The following is a 25,941-nucleotide window of genomic DNA, read 5'->3' as shown; positions in this document are numbered from 1 at the left end:
CTGCTCACATCAATGCCTTTATGGTAGGTTCCTAATGACCAATGACAAAAAACAAAAACCTGGGGCCTGGTTAACAGGTACAAGTCAAAAATGGACGGCTACTGCTCTACAGCCCTACCTGGCTGGCTCTGAAAGATAATGATGAGGCGGAAATTCTCTTAGTTGGTACAGTGAAAGGAATAGTGACCACAGAAGAAAAAACATGGACTCCTCGGAAGTGGCGAATGGTAGGGCTGATTAGTTCGAGGGATGGAAGGAGCAAAATAAGAAAGTAAGAGACAAGAAATCTGGAGAAGAGGCATGTTCATGGTTCTACGGGAGTTGGTACAAAGTGTCACTCTTTGTGTCTTATGTTAATGCCCACTACAAAGCACCAACTACAGATGGGATGACTTGTTAGTGGATGTCAGCCACCTTCTGCTCTCGGCTACCCTCAATGCTTGACCAACAGGGCTGTGAATGGAGGAGCCATAATGACAGAGAGGAAGGCTTTGCACAGCCCCAACAGCATGGACTCCTTCTTATGAAAATGATCTGATCACTGCTGCTACAGAATGCCACAATGCTATAGAACCGACACATGCAGGTGCATAACTGACACGTTCTCCACATGTGGGTTTGCCTTCCCGGCCCACAGTATACCCCATTGCCAGCACCACTATCCCAAGGTTTACAGAGTATCTTATGGGGAATATCAATTATGGCCTTAGGATCAGCTGCAGTGGTAGGGATTACAGCTTGTTTCACTAACCCTCCTGTTTTAGAGATTTCTTTTAGTGATTATAACCAGCCACCACTTTGAAGGGTCAGTGACAGAGTGGACGTAGGGCATGCGGTAATCTGAGCAATAAAAGGGGTGGACTATAGCAGACACTTGTGGCGCTCTGCAACACATCCCTTGGCCTACCTTTCCTCATTACATTTATGGTGGACAGTTCTATGCACTGTCCCACAGCCTCTGACATCAAGTGTGAGCCAAAGCACTGCTCTGTTTTACTCCTCAGGGTTTTCTCCAAACCTAAAGAAGACTGCTCAACAGTATGTAGGCACAATCACACAAATGCTAGAGTTAAAGCTCCAAGAGCAACACTCAACTAACAAAAAGACAGAAGTCAATGGCTAAATATCCCAAGCTCCCTGTCCTTTGGTGGGACAATACTGAGGAACATTCCGAGTCCCCAGGGGGACTGAACTCCAGTGGCCCATAGTGATAACTAGCTCATTAACACACTCATGTAACTTTACTCCATTCTTTGTCTCACTTTTCCCATTCTCTCATTTCCGCTTCTTTGGATCACCTCCCAAATAAACTACCCAGCCATAAGTCCTTTTCTCAGGCTGTACTTTCAAAGGAACCCAAACTAAGAAGCGGTGCAGTCAGGACTCAAGCTGAAGCAAGTTGGCTCCACTGCCTATGCTTTTGACAAGAGTGTGTTGCCTCTTTAAAACAGTAGAATGTGGTGAAGTACACAATGGGACACTAAACATAAGTTGGAAGCAGTGAACAAGTGTATACACAGCAACATGGAGAGACCTGAACTTCCTAATGTTGAAGAAAACAGAGGGAAAAAGGGGCAGAATATTTGTAGCAAAACTTAAGTCAATTAAGCACATACACACACACCAACAACATTATATGTTTTATAAGGATACATTCATTTAAAGACATAGCAAACAGATTAGTGATTTCCTATGGCAGGAGGAAAGGAAAATGTGAGTGGAGATCAAGAATAAAGGAGATAAATCAATTGAGGGGCCTTATAAAGAACAAAGATAGTAATTTTACTGTCATAAACTGAAGGTATGATTAACTCAAGTTTCTGAACCACAGTCCAAAACAGAGAGAAAATAAAGGGGAACATACTGTCACTACGTTAAACGGAAAAGTCAGTATTACTTGTCATGAACAGGAGGTTATCAAAATAAATATATAACTATGAAAATTTTAAAAAATTCACCTGTGTACTACCTAAAATCATTCTGAATACTACCAGTAGTACACGCTCCACACTTTGGGAAACACTGTTGTGACTATTCTGAGATAAGAATGATAGAAGGGATCTTAAAATATATATATAAAATATGTAATATAATACAAATATTAATTAATTTGAGAGCTTATCTAGATTTACGTTAGAGGAAATAACTTAATAGTTCAATAACAAAGCCTTTTCTTAATGTAAATGCTTTCCTTCCTCGATAATATAATGTTTTCCAGTTTTACAATGTATAATTACAAAACAAATAGTGACTACTTTATTTTCAATATACATTGTGGGAATATTTCTAAATATTGCAAAGTCCTAAATCACTCATCAATTAAGAGTTGAAAAGAACTTTAATAAAAGCATCGAAACTAGTTAGTTTTAATCTGTGAGGTAACTTACTACTTCATTATCAAGTATGTCTCTAAGGACATTATCATACTAACGCTTATTTGTTAATGTGGAACCATCAAATTCTGCATAACGAATTTCTTCACAGGTCCCTATTCATGTAACAGGAATTCTATTAAAACAAGATATCATTCTTCAGTAAGAGTATCAGAATTATACTTGTAGAAATACTTTAAACATTCTTAAATTCTACTAAATCACACACAGCATTTAAAACTATAGCAAAAGAGATGAAAATGATCAGAAGTTTTTTTTTTTTTTTTTAGAAGTTTTTATTTCTTCAAAAACTGCTCTTCTTAGGCAGTACTTTGCTTTTTTATCCCTTTCAATATGCTAAGGCTTGAAAAATAATGTACAAAAATATTTGTTGTATGTAAACAAATGAAGAGACCAACAACACAGTAGAACATCAATTTTAATGTTTCTTTAAACTTAGAAAACTCGGATCTAACTGAATTTGAAGAATTACTTATGTTTGCTATTAACGATGCCCAACATTATCGCTACTATCCAGATAAAAAAATGTGGACTGAACAACAAAAAAACAAACAACCCAACCAAAAAATGGGCAGAGGAAATGAACAGACACTTCTCCAAAGAAGATATACAGATGGTCAATAGGCACATGAAAAGAAGTTCAACATCACTAACCATCAGGGAAATGCAAATCAAAACAACACTAAGATACCACCTCACGCCCGTTAGAATGGCTATAATCACCAAGACAAAAAACAACAAGTGTTGGAGAGGATGTGGAGAAACAGGAATCCTCATACACAGCTGGTGGGAATGCAAACTGGTGCAGCCTCTATGGAAAAACGGTATGGAGATTCCTCAAAGACTTAAAAATAGAGATGCCCTATGACCCAGCCATCCCATTACTGGGAATCTATCCAACGAACCTGAAATCAACAATCTAAAGAGGCTTATGCACCCCTATGTTCATTGCAGCATTATTCACCATAGCCAAGAAGTGGAAGCAACCTAAGTGTCCCTCGACTGACGACTGCATTAAGAAAATGTGGTATATATATACAATGGAATACTACTCAGCCATAAAAAAAGACAAAATCGTCCCATTTGCAACAACATGGATGGGCCTGGAACGTATTATGTTAAGTGAAATAAGCCAGAAAGAGAAAGACAAACACTGTATGATCTCACTCATATGTGGAATATAAACCAACACATGGACAGAGAAAACTGTACTGTGGTTACCAGGGGCAGTGGGGGTGGGGGGTGGGCAAAAGGGGTGAAGGGAGTCATATATATATATGGTGATGAACAAACAAAAATGCACAACCCAAAATTTCACAATGTTAAAAACCATTAAAACATCAATAAAAAAATAAATTAAAAAAAAAAAAATGTGGGCATCGTCATCTCTTTCCAACATCTAGTCACAAATCAGTAACCCTTCTTCCTTCACAATACTTATTCTATTTAGCCTTTCTTTTCTATTTCCACTATTACCACTCTGATTAAATTCTGATTACCCAGGGTCGGCCCGATGGCACAGCAGTTAAGTTCGCACGTTCCTCTTGGGCAGCCTGGGGTTAGCCGGCTCGGATTCTGGGCGCAGACATACTCACCTCTCGTCAAGCCATGCTGAGGTAGTGTTCCATACAGAAGAGCTATAACTCTACAACTATGATACATAACTATGTACTGGGGCTTTGGGGAGAAAAAAGTAAAAAAAAAAGAGGAAGACAGGCAACAGATGTTAGTGCAGGGCCAATCTCCCTCAAAAAAAAAAAAAAAAATTCTGATTACCTCATGCCTAACTACTCCTACAACCTTCTGAGCTCCCTGACACTTCACTCCATTTCTCTAATGATGTATGTTCATACATCACTACTAGAGTAATTTCCCTAAAATATAATTTTCTTTATGTCACACTTCCTGCCTTCTCCAAGACTCTACCACACCCTTACAGAAATGTTCATTTTTCTATCAATCAGCGTGTCCAGAAATATCTTTTAATTCTTTCTTTACCTATTTAAATTCTACTCATCTTTCAAAGCCCAGCTCGAATACTGCCTCCCCCGCCATGTTCTATCTTACTTCTCAGGGCTATAGAACCCTGACTAGATTAATAATTTACTCCTTTGGCATTCATCACTTTTACCTGGCAATGTTGCTTATCATTACTCATATTACTTATATACATAACTTACTGATAACGGCTTTAAACAGAGGATGGGGACCACATTCTTGATTTTCTGATTCCTCCTTTGTGACCTGTCTGTTATAGTTTAACAGGGACCAAAAAAAGTAATATCCTGTAGAACAAAAATAAGTGCTCTGGGGCCCTAAATTAAGAAGAAACATATTCTTAGAGTCAAAGGAACATAGATCAGAAAGGATCTCAGGGATGAACCGGCACTTGAGATGGGCTATTAAAAAGGTGATAGGCCTTTTACAAAGCTAGAAAAAGAGGAAAAAGAATGCCAGAAGAAAGGAATACCATGAACAGAGGGGAGAGAAAATACAGGACAATTTAAATCATTGGTTGAAGAGTAACATACACATAGGGTTATAGGAGAAGAAAATTAAACATTTGCCAAATAACCAGTGCTTAAAGATTTTCATAGTTTCAGGTAAGTTGATCTCCAGTTTAATCAAGAGCCTCATTATTTCTTGCTTGAAACAAGAGTACCTTAATCATCTCTCTGCTTTTGGTATCTCCCCCTTCCAAACTATCCTTCATATCACTGCTAGATTAATTTTAACAAAACACAAGTATGATCCAAAATACCTCTGCTAAAATTTTTTAGTGACTGCCAACTACTCACAAAATAAAGTTTAAACTCCTTACCATGGCATTCAGAGCTTTTCACAATCAAGTTCTCTTCCTGCCTTGTCCCTCAAACCCTCTCTCATATCCTGAATTCAAATTACACAAAATGATTTCTTCTGTCTTTTGCATAGTCTATACACTTCAAGCTTCCCCTGCTTACACTGGGCTCTGTGCATGAAATTCTCCTGCCTCCCAAATTCCACTCAGCAATCTTCTACTCATCCTTCAAGACTCTACTCAAATATCATTTTCTGTGTGAAGCATTCCTGACAATTCTCCCCTCTAACCATGTTGCTGGAGTCTTTCTAGGTGATGCCAAAACACTTTTTCAATTTTATATAGCACTTTTCAAATTGTGCTTAAATTAACTGTTTGCATACTCATCTCTAGACAGATTATTCTTTGAGAGCTAAGCAAGGAATCCATTTTACTGAACATTTTGTATTCTCAACACCTACCTAACACAGTGCCTGGCATAGAGTAGGTGTTCAGTAAGTGTTCAGAGGGAGAAAGAAATAAATGGATGCCGGCAAAGGTGTGACTTACTTAATGCTATACTGTTGAGAGACTTTACTATCAGAGGAGCTTGTCCTTACTTTGGCAGGCTAACAAAGAGTCACTGACAGTACATGCAGAATGATCTTTTAGAAAATTTAAGCTGGCAGCAACATGTATAGGGAAACAGAGTGAAGAGAAGCACGAAGTTGGAAGAGTCTTGCAATATTTCAGGTGAAATTTAACACAAGGACCTACACTTGGATTGCGATGGGCAGATTAGAAAAGAGATGATGAAAACATTCCTGATACTTTATAGAGGTAAAACTGATAGGACTTGATCTCTGACTGAGGGTAAAAGATGAGGAAAAGATGAGGAATCAGATCCAGCACTGAGACTTTGAGCTCAAGTGACAAAGAGGTCCAGTAACAAACGTGGGAATGTTGGGTGTGAAGCAAGCTGTTGAAAATATGCGTCTAAAGTTTAGAGACAGTGTCACAACTGAGACATAAGGTTGAGAAAGATCATTTTAGAGGTAATTGTTGAAATCTTGAGATTAGGAAAGACAAAGAAAAAACAAAAATCTCAAAACCTTGGAGAAGGTTGTTATTTAAGAGTAGGAGGAGAAAGAAAAGAAATTATGAAGGAGTAATTAAAGAAGTAGAATTATAAGAGCACAAGGTCACAGAGACCAAGAGAATGTCAAGAAAGGAAAAATGGCAACTACTACAGTGATCAGAGTATGAAACCAAATAAAAGACAATCAGAAAGTCCTGAGTATTTTTCAAAAGCGCAAATACAGCAGTTTAGCAGGGGTAGAAGGAAGATGAGTGAAGGCTATAAGGAAGTAGAAGCAGCGAGCAAAGCCTACTATTTCAAGAGGAAAAAGTATAGATTGCTTCATAAAAGTGTATGTCCTATCTATTGTTTTAAAATGTAGTTCCTGAAGAATTCAAATCTTTTACCTGATAATTTGAGTCTCTAAATAAATTTTAAAATAATGAACTTGATTTCTCTGCACACATTGTCTTAGAATGGATTCTTATCCCCATCCCTGGTACTACTGCACTTCTTACTTCTTTAAATAAATTCTATATCCAGAGATCTATTATTCTAAGATAATAATTTTATCCTAAAATCTAAAATGTGTGAAAGTTTCAGAATAATACAAACATTCATTTTTAATATAATCTTCCATTCTGAACTCTGCTTTGTCACCTTTAGGAGAAAGAAATAAATATATACATTACTTAATGCTTATTTTCTATAATTAGAGTAAAGAAATTGATATTAGTAATAAATAAATACTGTTTACTCCTGAAGAGGTTCAACATTTATGAGGAGAGGAAAATATATTAGAACTATTCATGAACTCATAAGGAAGGTGATTAAAGAAACTAAAATAAAGTTGCAGCAGTGACACAGAAGATAGAAGGGCTATTTTTTTTAACTATAAAACTTTACAATTTTAATTTTTTTTATTGAGGTCATAATAGTTTATAACATTGTGAAATTTCAGTTGTACATTATTATTTGTCAGTCACCATATAGATGTGCCCCTTCACCCCTTGTGCCCACCCCCCAACCCCCCTCCCCTCTGGTAACCACTAAACTGTTCTCTTTATCCATGTATTTGTTTATCTTCCACATATGAGTGAAATCATACGGTGTTTGTCTTTCTCTGTCTGGCTTATTTCACTTAACATAACACCCTCCAGGCCCATCCATGTTGCTGCAAATGGGATGATTTTGTCTTTTTTTATGGCTGAGTAGTGTTCCATTGTACATATGCAACACATCTTTAGCCAATCATCAGTTGAGGGACACTTGGGTTGAGAAGGACTATTTTCAATTGTTAAGAAATGACAGTTTTCATACTATTCTCATTATTTTCTTAAAAGTTTTTTCCTTACCTCAGAGATGTGGCTAGATAAAACTGTACTTCCAATTTTCTCCAAACAGCTTTGACCTATGCTTCCATCTCATGAATTCCAAGACAGTATTAAACTGATGCATATTTTCATAAATCTGTTTAGAAAAAAAAGAACTGATTTACAACTGAAAGCACTTTTATTTGTCAAAATAACACACGTAGAAGCAATACTAAAAATTTATCATGTGTTAAACTATATATTTTCAAAGTAAAGTCAATGAAAAGTTCTACAGTACATGAGAAACATCACTTTACCATTTTCCCAACCTCTGCCCAAAGAAGTTTCCCATTTTGAGTATTTTCAACCTTTCAAAGCTAACAGTACTTCTGAGGAAAAAATTACTCACATGTAAAATTTCTGTATTAGTTTAGACTTTTGAAAAAAAAAAATCACATCTTGAATTGAAAAAACGGGAATAGCCAGAAGCAGCACTAAAATTTACAAGTCTATAACATTCAGATTCCTACTCAAGCAACAATGTATTTGACCACTCAGCTAGTATTCCTATTTTCACTTTTTATCACAAAGTCTCGGTAAACAGTTTTAATTTCAGCCAAACTTCTACCTAGAATATTAGGAACTGCGAGGGTCAAGCATTTGTCCATGGGATAGGATTAAACTATGTTACCACTGCCGTTAGTACCCTACTGCTTTAAGAGACAATGTTTGTAAATCTACAAGATGGAAATCATTAAAATTTTTAATTTATTTAAAGATAGGTGTGCTATTTACTCAGAGATCTTAAAAATAATTTCATCGAATGTATCTTTTAACTGAAACCTCAAATAGCAAAATATTGTTTCATATTTAAAAAGGAAAATTTTTAAGCTGTATGAACATTACCTATGTCCACTGCAAGGTCAAAATGCCTTTGTCTTCAAGTACACTTAGATGTATCATTTACATCACACTGAAGTTTAGTAGTCTTGGCAATAATGACTGAATTCATGTAAAGTGGGGCAACCTGAAACGGTCTAACATATCAGATAGCAGCCTTTCTTAAAGACAAGAGTCTCCACTCAGCAGACAGGCTGCCATAGGACCATGCTAAATGTCACAGACTGACCCTGAAAGCAATTAGCAATGCTTTGTGCGCATTTAGGAGTCTTGAACAGTCTTCTCAATGCACTAGTTACCTATAAGTTAACCAGGTCCCTTACATTTTTCAGGGTATTCATATGACTATAGAACTCTCAATCACTCAAAGAAATGGGGAAGGCAGGAATGGAGACTGGTATTTAGGTTTTTCCTTTCTTAGACGTTCATAGTCTTAAAAATTTTCCCTTATTTCCTAAGTGAAAAAATAAATGCAATGTGTTTCCATTTTAAAAACTGCATAAAGATTTTCCTCCAAAGCCATTGTTTGTCAACACAGAATGTGTGTGGAAGGTTGTGTGTGGAAGAAGAGAGGGAAAGCAATCACTATATTAAACAAAGCTCACATTAACTCATTCTCATAAAGGTTAAGTCCATCAAAGTGACTATGTTTAAAAATATATGGCCCCGGGCCGGCCCCGTGGCTTAGCGGTTAAGTGCTCGTGCTCCACTGCTGGCGGCCCAGGTTCGGATCCTGGGCGCGCACCGACGCACAGCTGCTCTGGCCATGCTGAGGCCGCGTCCCACATACAGCTACTAGAAGGATGTGCAGCTATGACATACAACTATCTACTGGGGCTTTGGGGGAAAAAATAAATAAATAAATAAAATTATTAAAAAAAAAATATATATATATATATGGCCTGATTCTATGAGATATTTCCAATGGATCAAAGAATAAATAAAATTAACAGATAAACCACTTACCAACCATTGTTTATTACAGCACTATTTATTACAACACTGTTTCCTTGATGTGAAAAAAAAAGTTTCAAGCTTTAGGCTAAATCTAAAGTTCATAAAAAAGGAAAATACATAATCAAAAAGAATCTTCAAATATATCATCTTCAAAGTCCAAGATCCTGAAACATCTATCCTCCCTCCATTCTCTCATATGCACAAATACACGACAAAACATAAACTTCAGAAAACCTTCTCTAAAGATTGAATTTAAGATGGGCTAAGGAAAACCAAGTAAGATTTGACTTCTCTACTAAGAGGCAAACAAAAGACAATCAAAGGACAGAATGTGCCTCACAGTTCAGGTCTGCAGATCACTTGTTACAAATCAGAAATCCTGTGAATAAAATAAAGCTTTTCCTAACCTTGGCAATATAGTGCTACAGTCCTATAAGCAGAGATCTATAAATACATACGTGCATAGAAATAGGATTTACATAGGCAAAATGTTTCCAATAACTTTAATCACTTAACTGACAAGATACTTTACTAGAGGCCTCAGCACTATGAACTTGTGTTTAACCACCACGAGGGATCCAGTCAAAACTGAACACTAAACAAGTACAAGTAATATTTTCACCAAAAATTTTGTGCCTGAAATTTTCAAGCCTGTTAGTTCTAGAAAACACACTAAGGAAGAGGTAATTCTTTTAAAAACACATCAGAGCTTCTTAATGGTTCAAAATAAATGAAATCAAACCTTTCCAGATATATTCTAATATTTTGTAATTCAGAGCTAACATTAGAATTTCCTCAAAGTTAGTATTTGCAAACAAATGTGAAAAGTTTATTTTAATCCCACATTGCCTCTACAAAATATCTTTTTCTGCCATCAAAGAGTACACATCCCTCTGGGTTTTCAAAATTATAAAGTGGTTAAATCTTAAACCACCAGGGTCCTTTAAAGATCACTAACCATATAGAACTCATCAGTGACAAACATCAATTGTGGAAATTATAGTCATCTTTGACTCTGAGGTGTTAGAACATCACCCATTAACTCCTATATCAGTAAGATTTACTTTATAGAAAAGAATAGCATAAATATGCTTTTGATAAATATACTCAGCCTAAGACAAAATTTAAGGTTACTTTTGAGTTTGTACCAGATCTCAAAAAGTAGTGGATTTCTTAGTATTCACAGCATCAGCAATACTGACTGTACATTTTTTCCTTCCATCACTCCAAATCCCCTCTTCCTCATCTTCATTCCTCCTCTCTTAGCTCCCACAAAAAACACCCCACTGTACAAATACTGCTGCAAACACTATAGGCTGCATTCATATAACCATTTAAAAAAATCAAAACCAAATTACAAAATAATATTTTACAAAACATTTCAGTTGGGATCTTAAACTAAAGGTATTATGTTAAAATCTTTGGTACATTAACTGGAAAATTCAAACATTATGCTTCAGAAAAACTTAATACAGATTTAGCTATAACTCAAATGAACAGTATAATTTAGGTTAGTTTATCATGTACTTCTATAATACAGCATGTAACCACATAAGACAGAAAAGGAGGGTCAACTTATGAACAGGTTGTATTCTAAATGTTCCAAAAGTTCATTTATAAGATGAATATAAGCTTGATTTTGAAACTCAGATGTCTTTTCTCATAAAACCAAAGATATAAACAGTGGTATTAAACCCATAACACAAACGAACTTTAGTGTACAATTCTATCATAGCACTCTTCTACTTAAGCGCATTTCCATAGCAAACTGTAAGTTTCTTATTCACTGCTGTATCCTAGAATCTAGCAAAGTTGACGACACAGAGTAGGATTCAACAAATATAACCTGATCTGAAGTACTGAATAGCAACAACTCAATGACACGAAACTGAGTTGTCTAGAAAACCTTACCTATTTGAACTACAGCAGAGAACTAAAAGGCAGGGGAAAAAGCTTCTTCCAAAACAGATACGAGAAAAAGATGCTTAACATCGAGGTTAGAAAGCTCTGGTCTAAGCCAACTGTGGCAATTTCCATTCCCCTTGCCAATGTGTGGTTTACCAATAAGCATCTGATGCAATTCTGGTCAATAAGACAAGAGACAAGTTTGCTGGGGAGCTCCTGGGAAAGGTTTTCACCGCTGATGAAAAAAAGACACTCAGGTGAAAACACCCTTTTTTCTTTCCAGGCCACTCTGGGTTTGAATTTGTCAAGCAGAACTATGGCAGGTATCTTAGGACCATGAGGAAGGAGGCAGCCTAAGAGCACAACCCAACAGATAAAGAATTGAAGCATTAAAAAATGGAAAGAACCTGAGTCCTTGGTGATGTTTTTATGCTTGAATGAATTAATCCTAGAACCATTTCATTAACTTGGATCTTTTTATTATATTATATTAAATCCTTTCATTGTTTAAGCAATTTTCAATTACCAAAAGTAACCCAGTGGATACAGTGATTTAGGAACACACACACCATTTATTTCCATGAATGCCACTATTATCTATACAATGATAACTCCCCTAAATTTATATCTCAATACACATCCTTCCTTTGAACTAGATACACATTTCCAAACTAAATATTTATTCCAGTGGCACATCAGAGAACAATATTAATAAAAGAGCCATCATCTACCAGCAGAAAAATTGTTTATGCATCCCTATTCGCTTTTCTGGCTAACGGCAGTACCATCTACCCAAATGTCAAAGTTGGAAATCTTGGGATCACTAGTCCCACCTCCCTCTGCTACACCTATTATATTAGGCAGTTACTAAATGATTCCCATTCTAACTCTGCTATATCTTAAAAATCTGTCTCCCTGATATCTCTACACATCTAGTGCTGGCTCTCATCTTGCATGTAGCCCACCTCCATTTTTACTTCTTTCACTGTACCTGTGTTTCTAAAATACAACTGTGCTGCATGAAAAGATTATAAACATCATAAGTCATTAGGAAAATACAAATTCAAAGTATACTGAGATACCACTACATACCCACGAGAACGGCCATAATCAAAAAGACAGACAATACCAAGTGTTGGTAAGGACATGGAGAAATGGGAACTCTCCCATATTGCTGAAAACTGATGCAGCCACTTTGGAGAACATTTTGGCAATTTCTTAAAAAGTTAAATATAAACATAAACTCACCATATGATCCAAATTCCCTCTACGGAAATCTACTCAAGAGAAATGACAACACGTGTCTATTACAAAGACTTATATACAAATGTTCTCAGCCATAAACTGGCTATTCATAATAGCCAAAAACTGGAGACAATCCATATGTTCATTAATTGGTGAATGGATGAACAAAGTGTAGCATGATCATACAATGGGATACCATCAGGTAATAAAAAGGAATAAAACACTGATATGTGTTACAATATGAACACACCTCAAAAACATGCTAAGTAAAAGAAGCCAGACGCAAAATACTACATATTGTATGAGTCTACGTCTACGAAATGTTCAGAAAAGGCAAATTTCGAGATAGAGAGCAACGCAGTAGTTGCCTAGAGAAAGGGAAGGAAGTGGGAAATTTTGGGTGGTGATGGAAATGTTCTAAAATATTCACAGTACAACTCTAACAACATACTAAAAATAAAAAAATAAAAGTGTGCTTTACAATTTTCAATGGTTTCCAATTATGTACCAAATGAAGTCCAAATTCTTTAGGAGGACATTCTTGGATTGCTATACAGTCATCCGTTGCTTAATGACGGGCACATGTTCTAAGAAATGCATCACTAGGCGATTTCGTCGTTGTGCGAACATCATAGAGTGTATGTACGCAAACCTAGGTGGTGTAGCCTACTACACACCTAGGCTGTATGGTACTAATCTTGTGGTACCAGCACCGTACATGCGTTCTGTCATTGACAGAAACGTCATTATGCAGTACATGACTGTAATCTGCTTTCAATCTATTTAACCTGCTTTATCTTCTGCTACAATCTCTGCCAAAAAGCTTCCCACTGGCAATATTAAACTATTTGCTATTTCCTAAATATGCCAGGCTACTTAATGCTTAATGCTTCTTCCTTTCTTCAAACTTGCTATTCTAATTCAAAAACCAAAATGTTCTTATCTTTCTTTTGCCAAGTGAACTTCCATTTGTCCTCACAAAGATCCATCTCAAATATCTCCTCGTTTGTGGAATCCTCCCCACTCCCTAGGTAGCTACTTATTCCACAGGAGTCTGGTAATAACACACTGTAGCATGTGTCATACTGAATTATGATTATCTATTTATAGGTATATCTTCTTTATTAAGATAACGTCTGAGCAATAGCATTTTACTAATGCTTGTGTCCCCTTGAAGAGTGACAGTGAAGAGAAAAATCCAAAAGTAGGTAAAATGAGCTCTGCACCACAAAGACACCTTTATTTATTTTTCATTTTTTTGTGAGGAAGATCAGCCCTGAACTAACATCTGATGCCAATCCTCCTCTTTTTTCCTGAGGAAGATTGGCCCTGAGCTAACATGCGTGCCCATTTTCCTCTACTTTATATAGGATGCCGCCACAGCATGGCTCGACAAGCAGTGCATCAGTGCGCGCCCAGGATCCGAACTGCCAAACCCCGGGCCACCACAGCAGAGTGGGTGCACTTGACCGCTTGCACCATGGGGCCGGCCCCAAGACACCTTTATAAGGATAGTTACTGTCAATGTTATATAAAAAAGAAAAACAGGAGGTCACCCAATGGTTTATCAGTGTGGCATCAGCTAAATAGCAACACTGAACACCATACAATCATTAAAAAGAATGAAGGGGCTGGCCTCACTGCCCAGCGGTTAAGTTCGGTGCACTCCGCTTAGCGGCCCGGGTTTGGTTCCCAGGCATGGATCTACACCACTTGTCAGTGGCCATGCTGCGGCGGCGACCCACATACAAACTTGAGGAAGACTGGCACAGATGCTACCTCAGGGCGAATCTTCCTCAACAACAACAAAAAAACGAATGAAATACATCTTATCTATTTCTACTGACATGGAAAGATATCCCAAATACCCTTAACTTAAAAAAATTATAAAATGTCACTCCTCCATTATAAAAAAAAAAAAACTATACACATATTACAGGAATGTGTGTGTGCCCATGCAACACGTGTAAGGAAGGTGAAGAGCTGAAAGGGTACCCACCAACTGTTCTGAGTGTAGGTAAGAAGGTGAAAACAACCTAAATGACCATCAACTGATGAATGGATAAATAAAAGGTGGTATTATCCATCCAATGGAATATTATTCAGTCATAAAAACAAATGAAGCCATAAAAACAACCAACCCTGATATGACATGGATGAACCGTGAAAATATTATGCTAAGTGAAAAAAGCCAGACACAAAAGGCCACATATTGTATGATTCCATTTATATGAAAAAATCCAAAATATCTAATTCCATAGAGACAGAAAATAAATACTGGGGGTGGAGGGTGGGAATGGAGAAAGACACCAAAAGAATGATCCATAAAAGAAACAAATGGATAAACTGGACTTCATCAAAATTTAAAGTTTGCTCTGCAAAGGATCCTGTTAATAAGATGAAAAACAAAGTACAAACTGGGAAAATATATTTGCAAACCATATAAGTGACAAAGGACATCTGGAACATACAGTAAAATCTTAAAACTCAACATTAAAAAAAATTCACCTAGAAAATGGGCAAAGAATATGAAGAGATATTTCATTAAAGAAGATATTGGGATGGCAAACAAGCACATGAAAAGATACAGTCAACACACTAGCCATCAAGGAAAATGCAAATGAAGACTGTGCTGAGGTATCACTACATACCTACTAGAACAGCTAAAATAAAAAACAGTAGCAGTACCAAGTGCTGGCAAGAATGTGAAGAAATCTGATCTCTCATACATTGCTGGTGAGAATGTAAACTGGCACAGTCACTTTGGAAAATGGTTTGGCAGTTTCTTTAAAAACTAAATATACACTTACACATAACCAACAGCACTGCTAAGTACCTGTCCCAAAGAAATGAACATGCATAGTCACATGAGCTTTACCTTTAATAGCCCAAAACTGGAAAAAACAAAACGTCCTTCAAAAGGTGAACTGTTAAACTATAGTACATCCACACCATGGAACCCCACTCAGCAATAAGAAGGAATGAACTACTGATTCACACAACAACTTGGATGGACCTCAAAGGATTAGGCTGAGTTAAAAAAAAGAAGGTCACATACTATATGATCCCATTTATAAAACACTCTCAAAATGACAAAATCATAGAAATGGAAAAGAGATTAATGGTTGTCACAGCCGGGGGGGGGGGGGGGGGGGGAGGGGCGGGGGAAGGGAGGGGCAGGTGCATGGGTAGGACAAGGGAGATCTTTGTGGTGATGGAATCCGTGTCTTGATGCCATGTTGGTTACACAAATCTCCATGTACGTTTAAATAGCACAGAACTATACATACAAAATGCACCAATGTCCATTTCTGGTTTGATATTGTACCACATGTAGTATGAGGTAACCTAACCATAGCAGGAAGGTGAAGGGTGCAAGGGACTTCTCTTTACTATCCTTCCATTTCCTTTGAATCTATAATTATTTCAAATTTAAAAATTTTTTAAACCTTACTTTCTAACAATATTGTTTTTACCTCTCCTTTAAATTAGATTTTGAATAGCAAAATAACTTCAAAAACTATTCAAGATACATTAATTCTTTCAAATCAGCTAGGAAACATTCTGCAGTGGTTTCTAGTATCCTGTGGGAATGAGGAGTCCTCACAATAGAGTTCTAAAGAAACCAGCAGTTCCCAGACCAAATTCTGGGTCTTCAGGCCCCTCTGTATCCCTCACTCTCAGGCTCTGGGAAGCAGTGGCAACTCCCAGGAGAGTGTCCATCTGTTCTAGGGTGAGCAAACGCAGCAAGTTTGATGCAGCCACCTGCAGCAGAATGAACCCTCAAATAATTATCTACCTGTACATTCTTTTTCAATTTATCCTTCCTGACAATAAAGCATGAAAACTTCTTCTCTATTTTCATTTTTCTCTATAATTTATTAACATAATATTCACAGTATAAGATATTTAAATTACTTTATACATCTTTCTCTTTCCAAGTAAATCCAATTCTGTCAGTGGAAAAATATATATCAACTATTTTTTTCCTGTAGAATTCTGAGAAATTATCAATAGATCATTTGTTTTATTAGCTGATAGGTAATAGGACCATGGAGCAAGTTCCTCTGAATAGTTTCACTACATATAAACAGTAAAATTTTTATCAGGAATCACCAGGAATTGATTCTAGATTGCTAAGGGTTCACCAATTCTTCTAAAATATGCATCGTTGCACCTTCTCAAATGACTTATAAAGAATGTTTAGCATTAACATTATGAACACCAACTACAGAGTTATGCTACAATATAGTGAAATCATCAGAGACTATTAATGTGTAGTGCTGTTTGCTCCAGTTCTAAATGGTCTCAGAAGAGTGCTATGTACTTATTTATTCATTTACTTGCTTGTTTGCTTATTTGTTTGTTGTAGCTTGCATCCCTATTTTTTTTTAAAGTTTTCTCCCTCTTGCTAATAGCTACCTAGAACGCACATTTGCTAATATAACAACACCCTCTCCCCACTTTTCATTTACATCATCTCTGGGAACCAGAAAACTAGCTTATTGTAGCTCTCTGTTTCAGGGTCTATAAAAATAAAAAGGCTGCATACAACAGTCTGAGACTGAGGACATAAAAACTCAACAGATCTTCTATTATGATGAAAAATTTTTATGCTGTGATATTATAGAGCCATCTGAACGAGTCAACCCTGGAAAAACAAAGATGGGTGGAGCTAAAAACTGTAAACACATCTCAAATGCCTACTCAACATTTCTAATGAGATGTTAAAACTCAAAATACATGAAACAGAACTCATTATCTTGTTTTTCCATCTTCTCACAAACCTGTTCCTCTTGACTTCCTTATTTGGCTTAATGTACAACTGTTTACAAGAAAATTTTTTGCCTCTACCTAGTAAAGTTGACAGTGTACATACCCAAAGACCCAAAAATTCTAGCTCTAGGTATATCACCTAGGGAACCTTTTCCATATATCCACCAGAAAGCATGTACGAGAATAGTTACAGCAGCATTTTCTTAATAGTAAAAACTAGAGGAAACCCAAGTGTCCAACAACAGTAAAAATGGATAAATTGTAATATATTCATATAACAGAATTACCACATAGTAGTGAAAATGAATGTACCTCAGATAAGTGTATCAATACGAACAAAATCTCAAAATCATAATGTTGAACAAAAAAATCAAGTCCAAGAAGACTACATTTATACGGTATGATTCCATTCATATAAAGTTCAAAAAAACGTACATTAAAGGGAAAATACAACAATGAGAAAAAGTGACAGAATAACATGAAACTTAGGATGACGGTTTCTTCTGGGGACGAAGAAGCCATTGTCCTGAGGCCTGAAGTTCAAAGACACCCTTACATTTTTTGAGATAGGAGGTTAGGACAGATATATTCATTTATTGTTATTACTTTGTAAAATATACATCTACATTATATATACCCTTGTATGTCAAATAGATTTTAGAATAAAAATTTCATTTTAATCTGAAGTATATATGGTTAAATGTCAGCATTTTTAAAATCTGAGTATTAGGTACACAGATATCTATTACAGATCTTCCTCTATTTTTGGAATCTATCATAACAGTTTTTAAAAATTAAGAGTAAAGCACTACAAAATTGTATTGTGAAATTTAAGGACACAATATCACAAATCTTTAGCAGCAATAAATCAAAACAAATACTAAGCTATCAGAATACAAAACAAAAATAAAAAAATTTACTTGACCTCCTAATATAACACAATGGAAAATACACAACACTATCTATACAGTACCCGTTCCAAAAAAATTTAACTTTAATCTAGTCATGAAATACAAAAATACAAACAGTAAATTGTAGGGTATCCTATTTAAAAAAGAAAAAAAAACAAACTAGATGAGATTTCATAAAAGACCACAGTGAGGGTGAGGGAGGGATGGGGGTTAGAAATAGTGGCTTACTCTAAATTAAAGGAAACTAAAGAAATATGACAACTAAATGCAATATATACTCTTTGATTGGTTCCTGGATCAAAAATCAAAATAGCTATAAAGAACACTTCTGGAGGGAAAACAGAGAAAATTTAAATAAGGGCAGTATATTACATATTATTGTATTAATATTAACTCTCTTAGGTATGATAATGTAGCTCTTAAGGACAACAACCTCGTTCTTAGGATACACTCACTAAAATATTTAGGGGTGAAGTGTCAAGATGTTTGCAGCTTACTTTCAAATGGCTCAAAAAAAAAAAGGTGTGTGTGTTTTTATAAACAGAAAGAGAGAAAGCAGACAAGGCAAAATGTTAGCAAGTGAACTGGTGAATCTAACTGAAATGGGTGTTTATTATCTGTTCAAATTTTATATCAATTTGAAAGTTTTTAAAGTAAAAAAATTGAGGGAAAATATGTACTTTATCAGTTACAAGTGATAAATTTACACACAGGTTTTAGTAAACAATGCAAATATGACAGAGCTTATTAAAATCCAATACTGTCAGATCTACAAAGAAGTCCCCAAGATCTTTCCTCCATCAGCAAATTTTAAAACTTTTTTCTTAGAAATTGTAAATTATAAATTGTTCAACAGGACGAAAAATTACATTTTGCTTAAAAGGTCAAGATTACAGCTGTGCTTCAGAAACAGAGTATCATAATCAATCCAGGGGCATATGGGCCTTTTTTTAAATTGTTTGGCAAGTCAGCTGTACTATGTATAATTTACAAAGACTTTATTTGACACTGCTGAAATAGATATAATCATAGTGATACATTAGAACATAGTATTTTTAAATGTCCTATTTATCAAATAGAAGAACGTTTTAAAATTTCTTTCTCAGAACAGATCTATTTCCTAATGATGCATACCTGTATTTCTCAGGATTGCTAAGGCAAGGTAGTAAGGATGGAATGAATTCCTTTAAAACAGGGACAGTTTCTTAAAAAACTAATTACATTTCATGAAAATGGATAACCACCTGTCACCTCAAGGACGTACTGGTTATGTCACAATTTAATCCAATTAACCTGTTGTATAATATTTGGCTTAATTATTATTTAACTAAAAACTTCAAAACTAAAAACTTCAAAACTATCTTCATTAAGTACCCCATTGTCATTCATCCAAATGTGTGCATCGATGAGACTAAACAAATGATATTCTAGAAATTACAGAAAATAATTTTTTAATTAACAGCACCCAAATAAAATCTATCACTTGTACAGGAATATGGAAACTAATCACTTCCAATAGGAGGAGGCAATGGACGACAGATATTTCTTCTGAAGGCCAGGTGTGAGACAGAGTTGCTACATGTTCGTAGGTGGGTAAATACACAGTGAAGAAAGTTTTAGCTGGGAAGCCTGCATTTAAGTTCTCATCTCTCTGTGATGAGAGGAAAGTAGTTAATTACTGAACAGCGCTGTCTTTTAAATCAATAAGTCACATGCCTAAGGGAGGGGCTTGTAAGCAAGATGAGCAACAACCAGGGCAATCAAATAAGATTTCAACAAGAAGGAACAATAAGTTTTGAAGAGTTTCAGATAGAAAATTAGAAGCAACTATTCCAATATAATGCACATAATCCAACAGCCTGACTACGGACTACCCACCTTGTTGCAAAACACATCGTGTACTTTTGGGACTAAGTTTGTGAGGCTAGATACGTTTGAATTTCAGAGAATAGCTCTATTATCAACAGGCAAGTGAGACTGAGAAAGAAAGAAAAAAAAGATCACTTGATAATACTTCCGAGGGCAGTACAGTAAATTTTAAAACACTTAAGACACAGTTCCCTGCCAGCAAGCAACATTTAATCAGCTTGAGGAGTCAGCCATAAATATATTAAAGCTTAAATAATAGTACCAGCTGACCATAGAAATATTGTCATACCATCATACATGATGATTAACCGAGAAGTACAAAAGACTATTGCTTCACACGTGCGAGATCACTGTGTGTTGAATTTAAAGTGGCTCTCTAAAGGCTGGCAGGGCTTAACAGTATGCAAGGAGGGAGTGGCGCAAGTTCAAACCGGCATTCTACTGCAAGGGCCAGGGGGGCCCAGGGAGGGTGCACGGTGCCTGGCCATTGTCCCACCTGTGGCTGGATTCTAGAGTGGTGGAGCAGGATAATTAGTGTATAGTCCGACCCACATGATAAACACATAGCCACCCTGAAGCCCATGTCCACAGCAGACATTGATACTAACTTGAGTTCTCCTTCCAACTAAGCATTCAAGACTTCAGAGTCCTTGATGTAGGACCCCCAAGAGCCAAGGTGTCCAGATGTTTGAAATTTACCTATCATTCTTTTAGGAAGGAGAGGATAAAGAGAGGAACACAAGGTTAAGTAAGAGCACGGCTCTGCAGCCAGACTGACTACCAAGGTTAGAATCCTGGCTCCACCACTTTCTTACCTGTTGTAATATTTTGACCAAGTTGCTTAGCCTCCTCCGTACCCAATCTGTAAAACAGGGACAATAATTGCATGTATCTGAAAGGTGAGGGTCAAACGAGTTAATATAGGTCTAGCACTTACAACAGTGTCAGGCAAATCTAAGTTTCTAAGTGTAAGCTACTATTATTGTCCTCTATCAATAGGAAATCAACTGTATTCTCAGAGAGTAATTAGAATTTTATATGAGGGATAATAATACAAAATGTATAAAAATGATCCTAGGTACAGAAAACATTCTGAATCACTGACAGAAACACCATTCGGTACTTAATAACAACGCCTAACAGCATCAAACACTTGCTAGTTGATTTAAGAGCAAAAGTATCACAACAGAGATATCATTGTGTATATTTATTGAGCTCTGTTAACTGATGAATTACTATGTGCCAGTTACTGTGCCAAGTTCTGTAAATTTATTATCTTGCTTAATCATTAAAATAATTTATGAGGCAGGTAGCTCTACTAATTCCAAATTACAGATAAGAAAACTGAGGCTCAGAGTGGTTGAGTAACTAACCTGCCCAAAGTCACACAGTTAACATGTAGTAGAGCTGGGATTTTAACCCAGGTCAGTCAGACTCCAGAGACTGCACTTTTAATCCTAAATCGTACTTTCTCTTCCACATCCTGGACCAACTGGCCATGATATGACAACAGGATAAATATAAAATATTATTTTAAAATAAAATTGTTGGGGAGGTGATAGCTAAAGGGGATGAGGTTTCATTTTGAGGTGATGAAAATGTTCTAAAATTGACTATGGTGATAGTTGCTCATATCTGTGAATATACTAAAGTGTACACTTTAAAAGGGTGAATTGTATGGTATGCGAATTATATCTCAATAAAGCTGTTTTAAAAGATTCTTACAAAAAATAATAAAATTAGGGTAGATGGTAATTAGAGTTTTAACTACACACACACTGGTAATGAATAAAAAATGGAGATCTGAATTTATTTAGGATAGGAAAAGGACTATTTTTAAAACAGAAAGATTAATAATCAATAAGAAAAAAATTAAATATGTACCTACGCTTAAGTTGACCTGAGTAATGAATGAAATGTACATCAAGAAATATTCGTGGGTAACCATGATGTAACAGTGATCCCCTCCCAAACAAATCCAACATTTTAACGAGAGACGGAAAACAACACGTTTATCATATGGTTACTCAATTTTAGCAAGGGGAGCAGTACAAAACGTAGGCAACAGCATGAAGTTTTTTTAAAAATATAATGAAGTTAATGGTCTCTTGTACAACCTTGTGAGGTGTAAATGAGAATAACCTCTCCAGAGGGCAATTCAGCAATATGCAGCACGTACGTACCCACTAGCCCAGCAATTTCACTACGAGATTTTTATATTTTACTAATAAAAATCCACCAGAAATAAATAACCATGACGTTCACTTAGCTATACAGATGGTCGTACAACATTCTTTTATTTTGTGAGGAAGATCGGCCCTAAGCAACATCTGCCAATCCTTTTTTTTTTTTTTTTTTTTTGTGAGGAGATCAGCCCTGTGCTAACATCCGCCAATCCTCCTCTTTTTTTTTTTTTGCTGAGGAAGACGGCCCTGGGCTAACATCTGTGCCCATCTTCCTCCACTTTATATGGGACGCCGCCACAGCATGGCTTGCCAAGCAGTGCGTCGGTGCGCGCCCGGGATCCGAACCAGCGAACCCCAGGCCGCCGCAGCGGAGCGCGCGCACTTAACCGCTTGCGCCACCGGGCCGGCCCCCCAATCCTTTTTTTTTGCTGAGGAAGACTGGCCCCGGGCCAACACCCATGCCCATCCTCCTCTACTCTACACGGGACGCTGCCACAGCATGGCTTGACAAGTAGTGCATCGGTGCGTGCCCAGGATCCGAACCAGCGAACCCCAGGCTGCCGCAGCGGAGCGCGCGCACTTGACCACTTGTGCCACCAGCCTGGCCCCTTACAACATTCTTAACGACAGCAAAACAACTAAAACAGAAATAATCTAAATAAACTATAGCAAATTCACATACTATAGTAATGATAGCTAACATTACGTGCCAAAAATTATTTTCTATGTAGTATCTCATTTATTACAGCAACTCAAGGAGTTAGATAAGAACGCTATCTCCATTTTCCAGACGAGGAAACAAACTCAGAGTAGTAACTTGCTCAAGGGTCACACAGCTAGTGAGTACTTGGAGCAGGGATTTCAACCTGGGCAGTCTCAACACTCTCAGGTTGTGTGGCGATTACTATGTTAAACTGTAGAAGAACAGGTACTTGGAAATATACTCACAATTTATTAAAATAGAAAAAAAAAATCAGCTATCAAAACAACAGGTACAGTAGGATCCTTCTTTTGTTTAATGCATTAAAAAGAAAGATGGAACAGATATGGCCCCAAATTTAACAGTGACACAGTGTCTCTGAGAAGTAGTATTACAGTGGATAATCATCTTCTTTATACTTTTCTGTATTTTCCACATTTTGTATTGCAAGGTAAATTTTTTTAAGTGAGGTTCTTTTAAAAAAAAAAAGAAGTAAAAAGATAGTGAAAATTTCAAATACTGCAGAAAGGACAAGTAATAAAAACCATGGAAGAAGCTGTTAAATTTGCTAAATGGGTCGCTGACCACTTCAAGAGAAGTGGTAAAGGCAAAAACTGCAATGGCAAGGAAGCAGTATGTCCCACCAGTGACAAGAGCTACTCAGGTACAGGCTGCCATCTGGAGAAGTTCGGGGGTGAAAAGAATGGTATATAGCCTCAAAGTAATAGCAGCATCAAGGGAAGGTTTTGCTGGTTTGCTTTTTATTTGAAATAAATTTGATCAGGGTTGTAATCTAACTGGAAATAGTCTGTCAAGGATGAAAACACAGACAAGGAGAGGGAAGTCTCAGAAAACAAGGATTTAGCTTTCGACAAAGAGAAACTTCTTGTGAAACAGAAGAAAGAAGAATGGGACTCATGTAAAGACATCTCTGAGGCAGGGAGAACAAACTGACAGAACTTACATCTGGTACCTTCCAACTTCTCTAAGAAACAGGAAGTGAAGTCATCTTCCAAAACTTAAAGGGTAGGGATTAGGCACAGGGAGACAGGTATGGAGTAGTGGGAAAAGTGCTGGAAAGCAACTGGATTCACTAATTTGGCAGAACTAGCAGAACCCATCTACCTAACTACCACACGACCATAAAAGAAAGCACTGGAGGAAGCTGGGAGAATCATTTCTTCTCCACAGCTGGCACGCACATCAAGTTGCAACACTCAACAACAGGAGGCTCTGTGGTATGCCGGAAGACTACTACCTTGCTAGTAATCTCTACAGCCTCAGTAATAATCCGTGAAGCTCATGTCATAAAGGGCCATCACTTTTAGGAGATGACATGCATCGTCAAAGGAAGCACCAGAATTCAAACGTAAATTTCTAATTTGACAATAAGAAGGTAGTTTTATTGGAAAAACCAAGTTGCAAATATCTGAAACTTTGTATAATTGACAAGTTCTCCCAAGACAGGTAAACTGTTATGAAAGATGGTATTTTTATTTTTTATTTTATATATTTTTTAAAGATTCTATTTTCTTTTCTTTTATAATTTATTTATTTATTTTTTCCCCCCAAGGCCCCAGTAGATAGTTGTATGTCATAGCTGCACATCCTTCTAGTTGCTGTACGTGGAACGCGGCCTCAGCATGGCCACAGAAGCGGTGCCTCGGTGCGCGCCCGGGATCCGAACCCGGGCCGCCAGCAGCGGAGCGCGCACACTTAACCACTAAGCCATGGGGCCGGCCTGAAAGATGGTATTTTTAAATACAGACACACAGACCTTTCTAAAGCAGCTTTAAAAAAATAAGCAGCAATCAAGCTCTTCAGTTTATGTGTGAGGATGGCGTGAACTAAAAAAGTAAGATAAACAGATATAAAGTTGAGTACTTAGTATGAGGATAGCTTTACACATAGACATATTGTAAGCCCAGTGCTTTACATATAATATTGCATTTAATCCTCAAAACAAATATACGAGGTAGGGACTCTTCCTTTTCATTCAGCGTATATTTATTGAGTGCTAGCTATGTGTCCCATGAACTATTCTAGGCCTAGGGATATAGGAATCAAGAAAAAGAACCAAAAAACTCCCTGCCTTCTTGGGAATTATATCCTATTTCACCGTCTGCGTCTTAATGGGGTTAAGCAATTTCTCCTTGGAGCCATATCTAGCAGGTGCAGAGACGGGATTCAAATTCAGATACGTCAGATCACAAAAACACGCTCTTCCATTCAAACTATGATTCCAGCATATATAAATCACTTCTCAACAGAGGAAAAAAAATAAATTCTACATTTATCTATATTTTTCAATAATAACCCTATTTTGAGAAGAATTTTGAATACTGTATAAGCACACTTTTCCTTCCATCAACTTTGTAAATTTTAAAATTCAGAAAACTGAGCTACAAGGCATCAGAAGACCTTCTCACCTGCTCCCTTAAATTATTAAACAAAGAACCATTCGTGTTTCAGGACACTTCTTAAAATACTGGGAGAAAAGGAGGGGGAATATTGGAGATGAGCCTCATCACAAAGTCTATGTGCTCATTTTTTCCTTTTACTTGTATTCTCATTATCTGCATTATCTTAACATGTGAACAACTCATTGCTACCATTATTATCTTTCCTTTAAGGAGTTTCTTTCCTGTTAGAAGTTTCCAACAAATATCTGGCGATCCCTGGGTGCTGTCTGTATAAGAGTGAAGCACAGGAACCCTGACCAGACATCGCTGTGGTATAGGAGGGGCTTGTGAACTAGTGGGCTTCACCATAGGGTAACTGGGCAGTCACCTGCCTGTGTAGATATGGAGACCCTCGAATGTCAGGCTCTGTTACTCTTTTCCCTGCAGTCATGCAGTTCCTTAGAAAAGAGTCCTCCAGTCTCCTACATGGAGGGTATACACCTCTGACTGCCAGCGCTCTGCAAACA

At 36.8% G+C, this 25,941-nt stretch overlaps 1 protein-coding gene across 4 annotated transcripts in view; it reads right to left on the bottom strand.

Annotated features, from left to right (window-relative positions):
* The window catches only part of BMPR1A (bone morphogenetic protein receptor type 1A), a 153,345-nt gene that overhangs the window by 60,887 nt on the left and 66,517 nt on the right, over positions 1–25,941 (bottom strand). For 3 of the 4 annotated variants that reach the window (XM_058542824.1, XM_058542823.1, XM_058542821.1), the window contains exon 2: positions 7,606–7,720. The gene's annotated coding sequence lies outside the window, so the exon portion shown is untranslated. Of the gene's footprint in view, positions 1–7,605; positions 7,721–20,941; positions 20,989–25,941 lie in introns of all 4 variants that reach the window. The other variant, XM_058542822.1, reaches the window with a different exon arrangement.

This window comes from Diceros bicornis, chromosome 6, assembly GCF_020826845.1.
Source record: "Diceros bicornis minor isolate mBicDic1 chromosome 6, mDicBic1.mat.cur, whole genome shotgun sequence".
NCBI classification, from domain to species: Eukaryota; Metazoa; Chordata; class Mammalia; order Perissodactyla; family Rhinocerotidae; genus Diceros; species Diceros bicornis.
The sequence above is the reverse complement of the archived record's forward strand: the minus strand, read 5'-3'. Positions and strand labels throughout refer to the sequence as shown.